Below are 13,204 nucleotides of genomic sequence, written 5' to 3'. Positions count from 1 at the left end.
TTTGATTGGATAGAAATCCTATGGGGTACTTTGGAATCCCCTAAGTATTGGCTAATGACATTGCTTCCAAGCTATAGTCGGTATGACAATACCACTACATAATGCCTTGGTAATTAACTCTGGAATTGGTGGTTTAGTTATGTACTAAAGGTTTTAATTGGGCAATAATGAAGGATTATATTAGCTAACCATAAAGATTTCAGTCTAACGGAAGGAGACTGGAAACTCATGTTTGTCGACATGAGGGTTCGTCACGGTGACCATATAGTTATGGGGTACATGGGAATCCTCTAAGTTATACTTGTCTATATGTATCATGGAGAATGAAGGGTACACGGGAATCTCCAACCCCTATGATATCTCCAATTTGTGTGACTACACCATTGGGGCCCATTCAGGGGGTAACGTTGGACCCATATAGCCCGTGGTTGGTTTTAGGACAGTTAAGCTACACAACCCAAGTTAAGGTTTTAAATACACGCTAAACACGATTCCCTTTCCCGATATGGTATATATATGTATATATTTATGTGATTGCATATGGTTATTTACTTTGTCTTTTAATAATGGCATTATTTTATCCTTATTGTTGAGTACATGCTAGCGTTCACTCGCTAACCCTTCTTCGGGCGCTGTATCCCCACGTGATGTAGGAACCGGTGGGAGGTTCTCACTCGGAATAACCTTGTAATCAACAAAATCTTATGTTGGATAGTGTGGTTCTCACTCAGAATAACCTTGCTAAAAAGGCCTCTATCCCCCCTTCTGTAAGAGGAAATAGTCTATCTGTGTTCTGGCCACTGTGCTACAAAAGGTAACCTTGTGATTTTCCTTCTTTGGGAAGCATGAATTAGTTATCACCGTCTTAATGGCTTTAGAAAAATCCAAGAGCGAGGTTCCATCACCATTTGTATCTCCAAAACTAAGGCCTCAATGAACCCAGTCTAAACTACTAGAATTTGCTCTAATATGGATGTTGAAATCCCCATCAACAAAAGCATCTTGATATCTAGTATCCCTCTGATCACCTTATCTAAGTATTCCCAAAAGAGTTTTATGATGTCCTCATCCTAGACCACTTGAGGAGTATACACACTACTATGTTCAAAGAATGTCCTCCAATAACTAGATTAATCATCATCATTCTATCATTAATCCTTCTAACCTCCATCACAATCTCCTTAAGGTCCTCGTTGACTAAATATTCCTACTCTATTCATTCCCTATACTTCCTGAGTTCCTTATCTTAAACCTATTGACATCCTAAGACTTGGTACCCAATTGGTCTCCTAGGAACACATTATATTAATCTTTCTCATTTTTAAAATTTTTACCAGCTCGATGGACTTCCCTGTCAAAACCCATATATTCCACGACCCTACTCGCAACCTAGTGTAATCTTTAACCATCTTACCGCTTTTATTCCTCACCTTCAACCTAGACCTAAGACATGACCTTAGACTCTCGACATTAACTAAGTAATTCAGTTCAAAAGCTTACAAAACACAATTAAAAGTCAAACTAGGTTATGCTTAATAATAAGCATTAACCCTAACTAAGTTGAAAATCTAAAAAGCAAGAAGCTAGAAATGGGGGTTTAATTACTAGAAATAAAGAATAATCAAGAATCAGGTATGACTAAACACAAAGAATTAATAAAGTAGGTAAAAATAGTACAAATAACAAACAAAACCTAGAAGAAGCTATTAATATATCAAGTAAGAAATCAACAAGTAAATATAGCAAGAACACTACAAGAAGCTACCAATCAGGGGCTAAAGAGGCAAAAAAAGAGCTAAATAATGCTATACAAAACGATAGAGAAAATATAGCAATAACAATAGAAGAAGCTATTAATGTATCAAGAAGTAATCAACAAAGAGAGATAAGATTCTCTAAACTATATGCTAAAAACAAACAGAGAGACGAACTAATAATGCAACAGACCCCAAAAAAGTATAATCGGGAAAAATCAAACAAAAAATCAAGACAGGAAGAAAAAACAGTGGTGAACACCACAACAATTAAGAAGTCTTAACAAAATAGCAAGATGACAGGGAATGAGTGCGCCTATTCTTTTCAGGCAGATTTGGATTTTTCAATGCAAATATGAAATGGGATTTGCTATGCAATTTGTCGAATTCCAGTAATTTAGGCCTAAAATTAGTCATTAAAATCTTATTTTTGGAGACACAAAACGTTTCTCTTGCTATTGGGCTGAAATTAGTCATCGGATTTCGTATTGCCTAGAGAGAAGAAGAAAGCACAAGGAAAATAAATGTAAGAGTAGAGGAGAAGAGCTACCAAAAAATATAACGGTAGAAGTGGTGGAGGGAGAAGGTTATGTAGAGAGAGAAAATAGAGCATCGTGGATCGAAGGCTAAAAAGAGGGTGATGGTGATTTCGGAGCAAGAACTTAACTCTTTGGAGATAGAAGTTTACCAAAGATGGAACTTAATTCACCAAAAATCGGATTGTCTTTCCTTTTTCTCTTTTTCCCTCTTTCTCAATTAAGATTTTTAAATTGGACGAATCAAATCCTAACATGTATAAGGTTCACTTTCATGCCTTTCTTTTATTACACTAAATTCAGACCAAATGAAAATTGTTCACTCTTCTATGTTAATCCAAAACTCAGTGTAAACACACAGAGAAGAATAAAAAAATAAGCTTTTAAGTTCTCCCTTCAAACAAGAAAGTAGGTTTTTCACTTTCAAGAACCAAGGTCCAAGTTATAGTGAGAATTTGACTTCCAAGTATGTGAGATTTCATCAATAGGTATCCTTTCACCCATTGAGTCCCTAAATATACTCAGTTATCACAATTAATCCATTGTTTAGAAATGGGTTTTTATTAAAGGCATGATTCTCGTTGTATTTCAGTTTCACATGATTAATAGTCTACAAAAACATGTTTTCCCATGGAATTTAGTACCTTTACAGACTTGTCATTTTATGGATCCTTGGTATATTGATATTCAATTTTTTAGCAATTGTACTTTATGAATTCTTACTTTAGTAAAAATATAGAAATTATCATGAATAATTGTACGCTTTGAATATGGAGGGCTATGAACATCTGATAACTTAGCATCCTATAAATAGTTTGTTCAATATTCAGTCCTTCCGTTTCATAGATCTTAGAAAGTATTCACGTAAAGCATTTATCATTCAATCTCAGAATGTCAGTATTATTAAGCTATTCAGTATATTAATTTAAAATTCAGCTAGGAGTAGTACTTAGTACTGTGCAGACACAACCATCAGTTAGGATGAGACCTTCACTAAAAGTCCCAAAGTCCTAGAACTACATTTCCACCATAGTTCTAAAGGGTCACCCACAAGATTAGGCCGACACCTTAGTCCTTTTTGGACATAAGTTAGTGGATCCATGCCAATCAGTATTCGTACACTTGGCAAGGTATAGAGAACTCTTCTAGTTGGGGTTACAGGTTGAACCGTATTTAGCTCAGATGGGTTTGTCGGTTAATAGTAGCTCCCACATTTTAGACTCTGTCATTCCATGACCCTTGATTCAGTCTATTCAATTATTATATTTATCAATTTATGCTTATTTACTTGGATATTGTATTAGCTTATATTTATCAATTTCATGTTCAATTCAGTCACATATATTCAATACGTTCAATCATTTATATTATTGTGTGTGTCTCACACGACCGGTACATTCAAAATACTAATCACATACTATTTTGAACTATATTTTTTTATAATATAGGTTCATACTCTCAAAATCGAGCTTGCGGTTAGCATAATTTCGTACTTTTCTCAGTAGTAGTATGTTGTGAATCCTCATTTTCTAAGGACAAAATTTTATTATTATTTTCTTATTTTAGTTAGTTTAGTTATTTTAGTTTTACAAATAGTTAGAGTTAGCTGGTGGCTTGTCCCAACAACAAATCATTAGTAGAGGTTGTTAGATCATCAGTTAGATACATTTCGACATTATTCTATTGTCAAACTAATATCCATTGGATTATTTATTATTACTATTTAGTTAGATTCCACACTCAGTTATTCAGTCTTAAAGCAGAAATCATAGTATATGTCAGACCATGGGTTAGCTTGGTGTCACTCGTGATTGTAAGCATTATGTTGCAACTAAGGTGTAGTCTCAAGTAATGGCACTAACCTTATAAACCGGTAGTAAGGACATTGTCAGAAACACCATGTAATAAAGGAAATCACTCTGAATAAAGAAACTACATTTATGAATGTGGCATCTTTTAAGAACTTTACATCTTAAATAGTTTTGCTAAATTTTTGGAATTAAAATAATCTCAATAGTTCAGCTTCGACATGTCACACTCCAACTACTTGGATCGTGCAACACCTACTCTAATTCACATAAATAGGAGAACATTTTACCACTCGATAGTTCACCTCTTCATAGGAGAACGTTTTACCACTCATTCAAAATATATGAGGAAGTCAATGAGGAACAATAAAATACCTTATTTATTACAACTAGTTTACCAAAACTTGGAATACACCTGCAAATATTTTCTCTTGAAGACCTAGCCTAAACAGGTGTAAGAGCTACTAAGAGAAGACACAAACTATACACGTGACCTAGCTTTCACTTTACGAACAACAACAGAAGTTACTTGAGATCTTTATCATGTCAAGCATGAGATATCTAGTGATATTGGAACCAAACTTTACCCCAAAAAGGGGTATAGCAAGAGTAGCACAGTACAAATAACACGTAATGGTAAGCATCATCGATCGATTCAAATTAAATCACATATAATCACATAAATATTTGGAAAAAAACACACAACTTAAGAGTTTCATTAGTAAAAGATCTTGCGTCTTTTAACTACTTAACACCTTTAGCTCTTACTAACATTTCTAAGTGAGAGTCAACTTTCTCTTACCAAATTCAACCCTAGTCACCACCCTCTTATGACATCCTCAAGTCAGCCATTATCCCGTAATTATATATACATTAACCATGCCTCGCCAAATTGTTCCTAACTTTAACAACCCGTCATTACAGACCTTACCTAATACATAATATAGTTCTGACATTCTAGTTATGTGTTAACACCTTGGTATAAGAAATTACACTAGCAAGATGGCGACATCCCACCTCAATAGTATCCATCGGTAGATCTATATCCATAACCTTCCCATGAGTATAACCATGAACACTTTTCAAGTAACTTATATTTTTTAAGGACACTTAGCCTTTTCCAACCATTCATAGAGGTAAATTAAAGTAAGTTCATATAGACAATATACAAAGTCAGGACCATTACAACTAATATTAACCAAGTCAACAACCTTTGACTCCATAATAATACACTGACCATGTCTTAAATACATCAATAGACAGATGATTAAGAGTTACGTTATTCATTTGTAATTTAACTTGGAGCCTCAAGGATCCATTTACACCACAAAAATGATAATAATCATAAATTAAAATTTACTCAAGAAACTAATTATAAAAGTCAACAAGTTGGCCCTGTACCAAATATAGTAACTCAACACATAAGCTTGATTGACTCGAGAAACCAAATATAGTAAGTTGACACATAAGCATGATTTATTCAAAAAACCAACTATAGAAAGTCAACACATAAGCCTAGTTTACTCAATTAACCAAATATAACAAGTCAACACATAAACTCAATTCACTCAAGGAACCAATATAACAAGGAAAAAATATCTCAGTTCACCCAAGGAACTATCACACTCATATGTACCTTGTATATACATGCTAAGGGTTTTTTGATCACCCACTATCCATGACCTGCAGGAGACGAGCCTTTGTCCATATACCAACTCCCAGACATTAAGTGTCTTCTAACCTTTTACTAACCAATCCTTAAAGGATGTCCAAATAGCGATATATCTTACAATATATCGCAGTGATAATAGTAATAACACTTGTAAAAACCAATAAGCTTTGCATATAAGTTCATTGTATGTGATTAACACTTAAGATATTAAATAGTCATTCATTTTTCATGAACATGCATCGTAGCAAGCAATATGAATGAATAAATATCTGACACATAAAATAAGTTGGGTTTTAACTTTCTTAAGATATCACCTATGATTCATACGTAATTTAGGGATTACCATGTGTAAGGTATGCATATGCACCAATGCTCCATGCCATAATACACCCAACCATCCACTAAAAAATTAGTACTTTACAAGACTACCATTCTTCTGGTTACTACAATAGATTCTTCGAAATCCACAAACACTAACCATCACTAGTTATGTATTTATTAGGCTCTAACCTATTTTTTTGGGCACAACACTATATTTTAAGAGTACAAGAAGAAACAACATCAAAAGCAAACATATTAATTCCCCCGAAAATAATTGGATTTCATCATTTTTATCTATCACAACATCGTGCTCAAAGGTCTAAGCTTGACATCTCCCATCACTGTCATGCCTATGATATCTAACCTAGGTCTAGACATCCCAGTGAGACCTAGCTATTTGAACGTCAAGTAGCTGCTACAGAGTCATAAGTGTGAGTTTTTGACTTTGTGCTAGTGAATTTTAGTGCAAATTTTGTGAGATAAACTTGTGTTTCCATACCCGAGTATAGTTTTCCCTCTTCATTGCTTCATGGCATGAGGAAACCCTAGGAGGATTTTTAGAAGTCTCTCTCATTCCTTTGCAACTGAAGAGGAGAAATCAATTAAGATATATCAAGATATGGCGTCTGCCTTCAATATTCCGCTATAGTGGCTAGTCAGCCACTGTAGCAAAAAAATTATCGCTATAGTGAAATGACGTCAGCCAGATCCAAAATTTCAAATTCCAAAATTTTTATCTATGTTATCCCATACTAGATCAAAATTATATTTTAACAATTTTTTGTACTTCATATCCATAAACGACGTATCTTTTAATAACGATGGAGCATGCCATTACATAACAAAAGTAGGAGACATCCTAACTCTGTAAGAATGATAAAAATATACCCACTCAAATAAAATGTGCCCCATATTGAAAAAAAGCCAAAATATGTATGCACAAAAAATTATCTATCTATCTATCTATGTATGTATATATATATATATATATATATATATATATATATATATATATATATATATATATATATATACTAGGTTAGGTGTACGCGCCTTGCACGTGTACTTCACTTTAATGAGTTCAAACATTTAATTAAATATATATTTATTTCAATAATAAAGTTGAATATAATAATTAAATTTAATATTTTTTGAGTATGTAAAGATGGAAAATTTATTTATTAAACCTAATCTTTACCAAAAATATTTTAAAAGTCGATCGACATTCATCTATCATCTGTAAATTGCAACAAAATAATACAATGATATAGACATCAAAATAATATAATTAAATATAATCTTTACATACAAAAATTTTCTCAAAGTTTTTTGACACTCATCTACCACATGTAAATAATAACAAAATAATACGAGAATAGAGATATCAAAATAATACAACTAAACCTAACCTTTACATAAAAAAATTCCTCAAAGCCGATCAACATTTATCTATCACCTGTAAACTGCAATAAAATAATACGATAAAAGTGATATCAAAACAATACAATTAAACTTAAATTTTACACACAAAAATTTCTCAAAACCGATCGAGATTCATTTACGAACTGTAAACTACCACAGAATAATAAACTAATAGAGATATTACGATAATACAATTAAACCTATCCTTTACACAAGAAATTCTTCAAAACCAACTGACATTCATCTATGACTTGTAAACTATAAAAAAAAATATAATAGTGATCACAAAGCTTCGATTTTAATCCAACTAATTCTTGTCTGAGCGAAAATTTGACCCTAAAGAATGATTTTGAATAAAAACAAAGAAGATATACTTCTAGAAATATATACACACATATTGAATTCTATTATGCTGACAAAAACAGTGAAGAATTTGAGAGTTAGAAAATTAAATATCCACCAATCTAGACATGCAATCGAATCAAGTTAGATGAGCATCAATCATATTCTCCCAATAGGCAAACCGATTTGTTCTCTAGTTTAACGTACATCTTAATATTTATAGAAGTATTTCCTTAATAGGATTCTATTTTAGGAGTATTTTTTTAATTTAACGGTAAAAAGGAAAACATCTAAACAAACAACTTATAGATTAAAATAATACTTAAAAATTAAAATAATATATAGTACTTAATTAATATTTTAAAAATATTTCATATATTCATATATTTTAATAATTATTTTTCCATAAAACAACTTTCCATATATTCATATATTTTAATAATTATTTTTCCATAAAATAATTTTCCTACCTTAAAAAATCAATCTTTCCCATAGTCTTAAGAAAATTTAGTAGTTTGCCTCATTAGAAAACCAACATTTTTCATAAATGTAGGAGAATTTAGCTGACATTACATACACGGACAAACCATTAAGAAAACAAATCTTTCTCATATATTTTAGGAAGTATAGTAGAAAAAAATATTAATTAATTCTCCTACCATATATTTTAGGAGTCCCACATATTTTAGGAGGTCTGGTTAATATAATAAAAATAATTAAATAATAAATTAAAAAAAAGTGAAAAGGCAATTTTTTCTAAAGAAGAGTTTTTTAATGAAGGGTAAAAAGTTCAAATCCCTTTTCTAAGGTCTTCACACTTTTAATATATTATAAATATAAATTATAAATACAAATATATACATATATATATATATATATATATTTCGTATAGGAGTCGTGAACCTCGAGAATGAATGGTTACAGAAGAAGTGCTAAAATTGAATAAAAGAGGTTGGAAACTACCTTCAACCACAAACCTAGAGAATAATGACATAAGTAGAAAGCATTAAACAAACCTAGATAATAATGACAATAAAATGAACCAATTAAAAAATTTCATTACATTCACAAGGATAAATAAGGGCCAAGGGCAGAAATACACGAGTAGAGGCAAAAGAAAGCTAATAAGAACCTAGAGGATACCTTTATATTGAGACTTTAGAGCTACTGTAAGTCACTCTCATCCAACAAGTTATTGCTAATAAAACGAGCTCCTTTACGGCAATGGGTTTGAAATAATCAACTAAAACTATATATCAAAATTCCTGGATCTCTCCTTAAAATACCAAGGAGTCACCTTGAATACTTTCTAATGAATACTTTCTAGAAGATAAAAGCAATTTTACTAAAAGTTGTTGCACTGATAAGCTTGAGACATCATTTCATATATGAGTAATGGCCCTATTTTTTTTTAAGGTTTTTCAGAACTTCCTCCTTTTCTTTATTAATCCATCCATGGATAAGTGAGTGATTCCCTATCATACCACTATGAAACTTCACTTTGGTTAATTAGATTTTTTCCCTCTTTTATTTTGTCAGTTATTTAATTTTAATTGCTCATATTACTAATCTAATAGTTTAGTCTTTTTTTTATTCCCATTATCAGAGGATTAGCATAATTTGGATGAATAATTACAATATGATAATGGTTAAGTCCTTGGTTTGATGATTAATAAACTACAAATGTTGGGACTTGGTTTATAAAGAGATAATCTTGCATTGCTCGGAGAACAATTTCACCGCGAATACACAAGGAACAAGTTCATCGTGAATACAACTTTTGCCCTCAGTCAGCATTACAATTGGAAAAAGTACGGTTTGTAGAAAATTGGTAGCAAAGCTGCAGTACTTCTTTTTGTTCTAGAAAATGAGAAGAGTTGTAGATTTTATTGTCTCATATATATGCAATATGATACAACAAGAACACCCAAGCTTCTATATTCAAACAACATCAAATCTCTTTTGAAGCATTTTTTAATCCAAAGCCTCACTTGCAAAAAGGACCTGCTCAGTCGTATCTTGTGTCTAAAGCTCTTATTGTATTTGAGTCTTTGTTTTGTGGTTCTAAATGTTTAGCCTACTGCTTTTGTTCATTAGTAGTAGGTGTTTTCTCATTATTGATTATGTAATCTAGAGTTAGTTGACATTGAAGCTAGAGTTAGCTTGGTACTAATTCAGTTAGAGTTAACTATGTCAATTAGAGAGTTATTACAAGTTGAAGAGGATTAAAAGGTTAATCCTAAAACCATGGAGTCTATATTTGATGTTTCTTGAACATAGTGAAGTGGTTGGAAATCCTACATAGTAGGTCGTGGTTTTACTCCCATGAGTAAGGAGGTTTTTACATAAAATATTATGTGTGCACATTATTCTTTAAATTTACATTTATTTTACTATTAATATTGTTGATTACTACATACAATAGTTTGGGATCAAGTCCCTAAGTTTTTGGTTGATTCGTATAATTTTTTAGTGGCATAAGTCAAAATAAAATTGACCTAATAAACAAATTTTCCCAAACCAAGGAAGGAATACGATGAGGCTGACATGAAAAATATAGAGAAAAATTTCAAAGCTAAGACGCTCCTCGTGTGTGTAATTAGCCCTGATGAATATAATAGGATCTCAGCTTGTGAAATAGCTAAGGAGATATAAGAATGCTTACAAACTTCTCATGAGGGAATAAGTCAAGTTATGGAGTCAAAGTTAGATATGCTGACTATGCAATATGAAGACTTCAACATGAAAGAAGGTGAAACTTTTCAAAAAATACATACTAAGTTCACTGCTATTACCAACAAACTCTATTTCCTTAGTGAGATAAACAAACCTACCAAATAGGTTTGTAAAATCTTTAGTATTTTTCCAAAGTTATGGAAAAGCAAGGTTTATTCCATAACAGAAGCTAGGGACCTAAAGACCCTAACCATGGATGAGTTAATAGGGAACCTAAATACCTATGAACTCAAAGAACAACAAGATAAAGAAAGAAATAAGTAGAAGAAAGAAAACAAATTGATGCTAAAGTCTACAAAAGGAGAGTCCAGTGAAAAAAATAAAGAAATAACTTATATCATCAAAAGATTCCTCAAGATTATGAGAAGGAATAGTGGGATACATAAAAGAGGAGACTCAAGAAAGTACAATAGTTACAGCAAGGGCGATGGCACATGTCACAAGTGTATCAAACATGGACACTTCATAAAAAACAACCCTATTCACAAGGTGGAATAAAAGGAGTATGTCAAGAATGCTTGAGACGGAGTAAAGAAGAAGGACCGAGTCCCTGACAGATGTAGCAGAAGAGTTGTTGCTGACAAAATGGTGAAGTAAGCTCTTGCAGCTTGGGGGATACCTCCAGTGATCCAGATGAATCAAAAAAGTAAGAGCATGTCTCAATGATGGCTATTGAAGATGATGTTTAGATTTATGATTCACTCTTTGCCTTGATGGCCAAGTCTGATAATAAAGAAAATGACAAAGTAACTCTTTTGGACATAAGAGAAAATCTTAGATATTACTCACTTAAGGAGTTAAGGTCCCTTGACACTGTATTCATTGATTATATATTTGAGCTCACTAAAGAAAATGATTTATTAAACAAAACTTTGATGAATTTGAAATAGAATAGGTTGAGGCTACTGAATAATTATCTAAGTTGCAAGAAAGCTACCAATCCCCCTCTTTAGAAAATGAATTTTGAATGAAAGACTCAATGAAATAGCTAAGTACAGTCATAAAAAAATGTGAGGGTAATAGAATTCAGTTTTAGTTAGAAGAAAAAATGACAAAATCCAATCAAGATTTAACTGCATCCAAAGAAAGGAACTCTGAGCTTGGGTCAAAGCTAAACTTGAAAAGTCTCTTAAATGGACCACTTCCTCTCAAGTTCTAACAAGTCTTACAAATCAAAGATCAAACAATGAAGGTGGTCTTGGCTTCCGAAGTTCAACTGCACCTTATAATCCACATAGATAGTATGTTTCTATAAAGAACAATCTATTGTGCTCCCATTGTGGTAAAAATGGTCATGTCAAGGACACCTGCTCTTCAAGATTAGCTGTTGTAAAGAAGTTTAGAATATTTTTAATAGCAAAGAAAAATATTGGTGTCCTATCTGCTTGAACCAAGAAGAATTTAATCTTCCCTTGTCATCCTGCTAGGAACTCAAATTGCAAAAGGTTTTCAAGGCTAACAAATGATTATGTCAACAACATAGAGAAAGAGGAAGCATCCATCATTAGTACATTGATAGTGGCTATTCTAAGAATATGACTGGAAGAGTTGAAGATTTTCTCTCGCTCATGACCCAGGAAGGAGGCAGTGTCTCCTTAGGTGATAGTAAAAAGTAATAAATTATAGGGATTGGTAAGGTTGATAAAATTTTGAATTAGGCCATTGATGATTTGCACTATGTAGATGGACTCAAATTAATCTTGCTGAGTAAGTCACAAATTTATGACAAGGAAAATGAAGCAAAGTTTATTCAGACAAGTGTACTGTTAAAAGCCTCAAAGATAGTCAAATCACCGTCACCACCTGGAGAAATAAGAACATGTATGTTACTTATTTAAGGTCATACAACACCATAAATCTTATATGTCTCAGTGTTCAAGAAGATGTTGAATTGAGGCACAAAAGATTAGGTCATGTAAGCTGCTTCTTGCTGAACAAATTGGTTCTCAAGGACCAAGTTTGAGGAATGTAGAATATAAAGCTTTCTTGTTTCAAAGCGTGTGATGCTTGTGTGAAAGAAAAGTACACCAAGTCTCTTCTCAAGTCAAACAACAAGTGAGCACTTCAAGACTACTACAACTTCTTCATATGGACTTGTGTGGACCTATCAAAGTTACCAAAAGAGGGGGGAAAGTATATTCTGGTTGTAGTTGATGATTATTCTAGGTTTACCCGAATAATGTTTCTGAGATTAAAGGAGGAAACCATACCAGTATTTAAAGCCTTTGCAAAGAAAGTGCAAAGTGAAGCACAATTAGAAGATTGTTGGGATCGGGTTTGACCATGGAACAAAATTTGAAAATGCCAAGTTCAATCAATTCTATAATAAGCTTGGGATCAATCACACTTTTTAGCTTTTAGAACACCTCAACAAAATGGTGTTGTAGAGAGAATGAATAAAACCTTGGTGGATATTTCCATACAGAAATAAGATAAACCTTCTAGGCTAAAGAAATTAACACAGCTTGTTTGTGATAAATAGATTATTATCAGGTCCATTCTTGATAAGACTCCATATTCACTCATTACCAAAAAGAATCCAAAGTTGAGTTTCTTCAAACCTTTTGGTTGTAAGTATTTTTTGCTAAACAATGGTAAGAATAAAATTGGAAA

This window comes from Capsicum annuum, chromosome 4 (genome assembly GCF_002878395.1).
Source record: "Capsicum annuum cultivar UCD-10X-F1 chromosome 4, UCD10Xv1.1, whole genome shotgun sequence".
NCBI lineage: Eukaryota > Viridiplantae > Streptophyta > Magnoliopsida > Solanales > Solanaceae > Capsicum > Capsicum annuum.
This window is presented reverse-complemented; position numbering follows the sequence as displayed.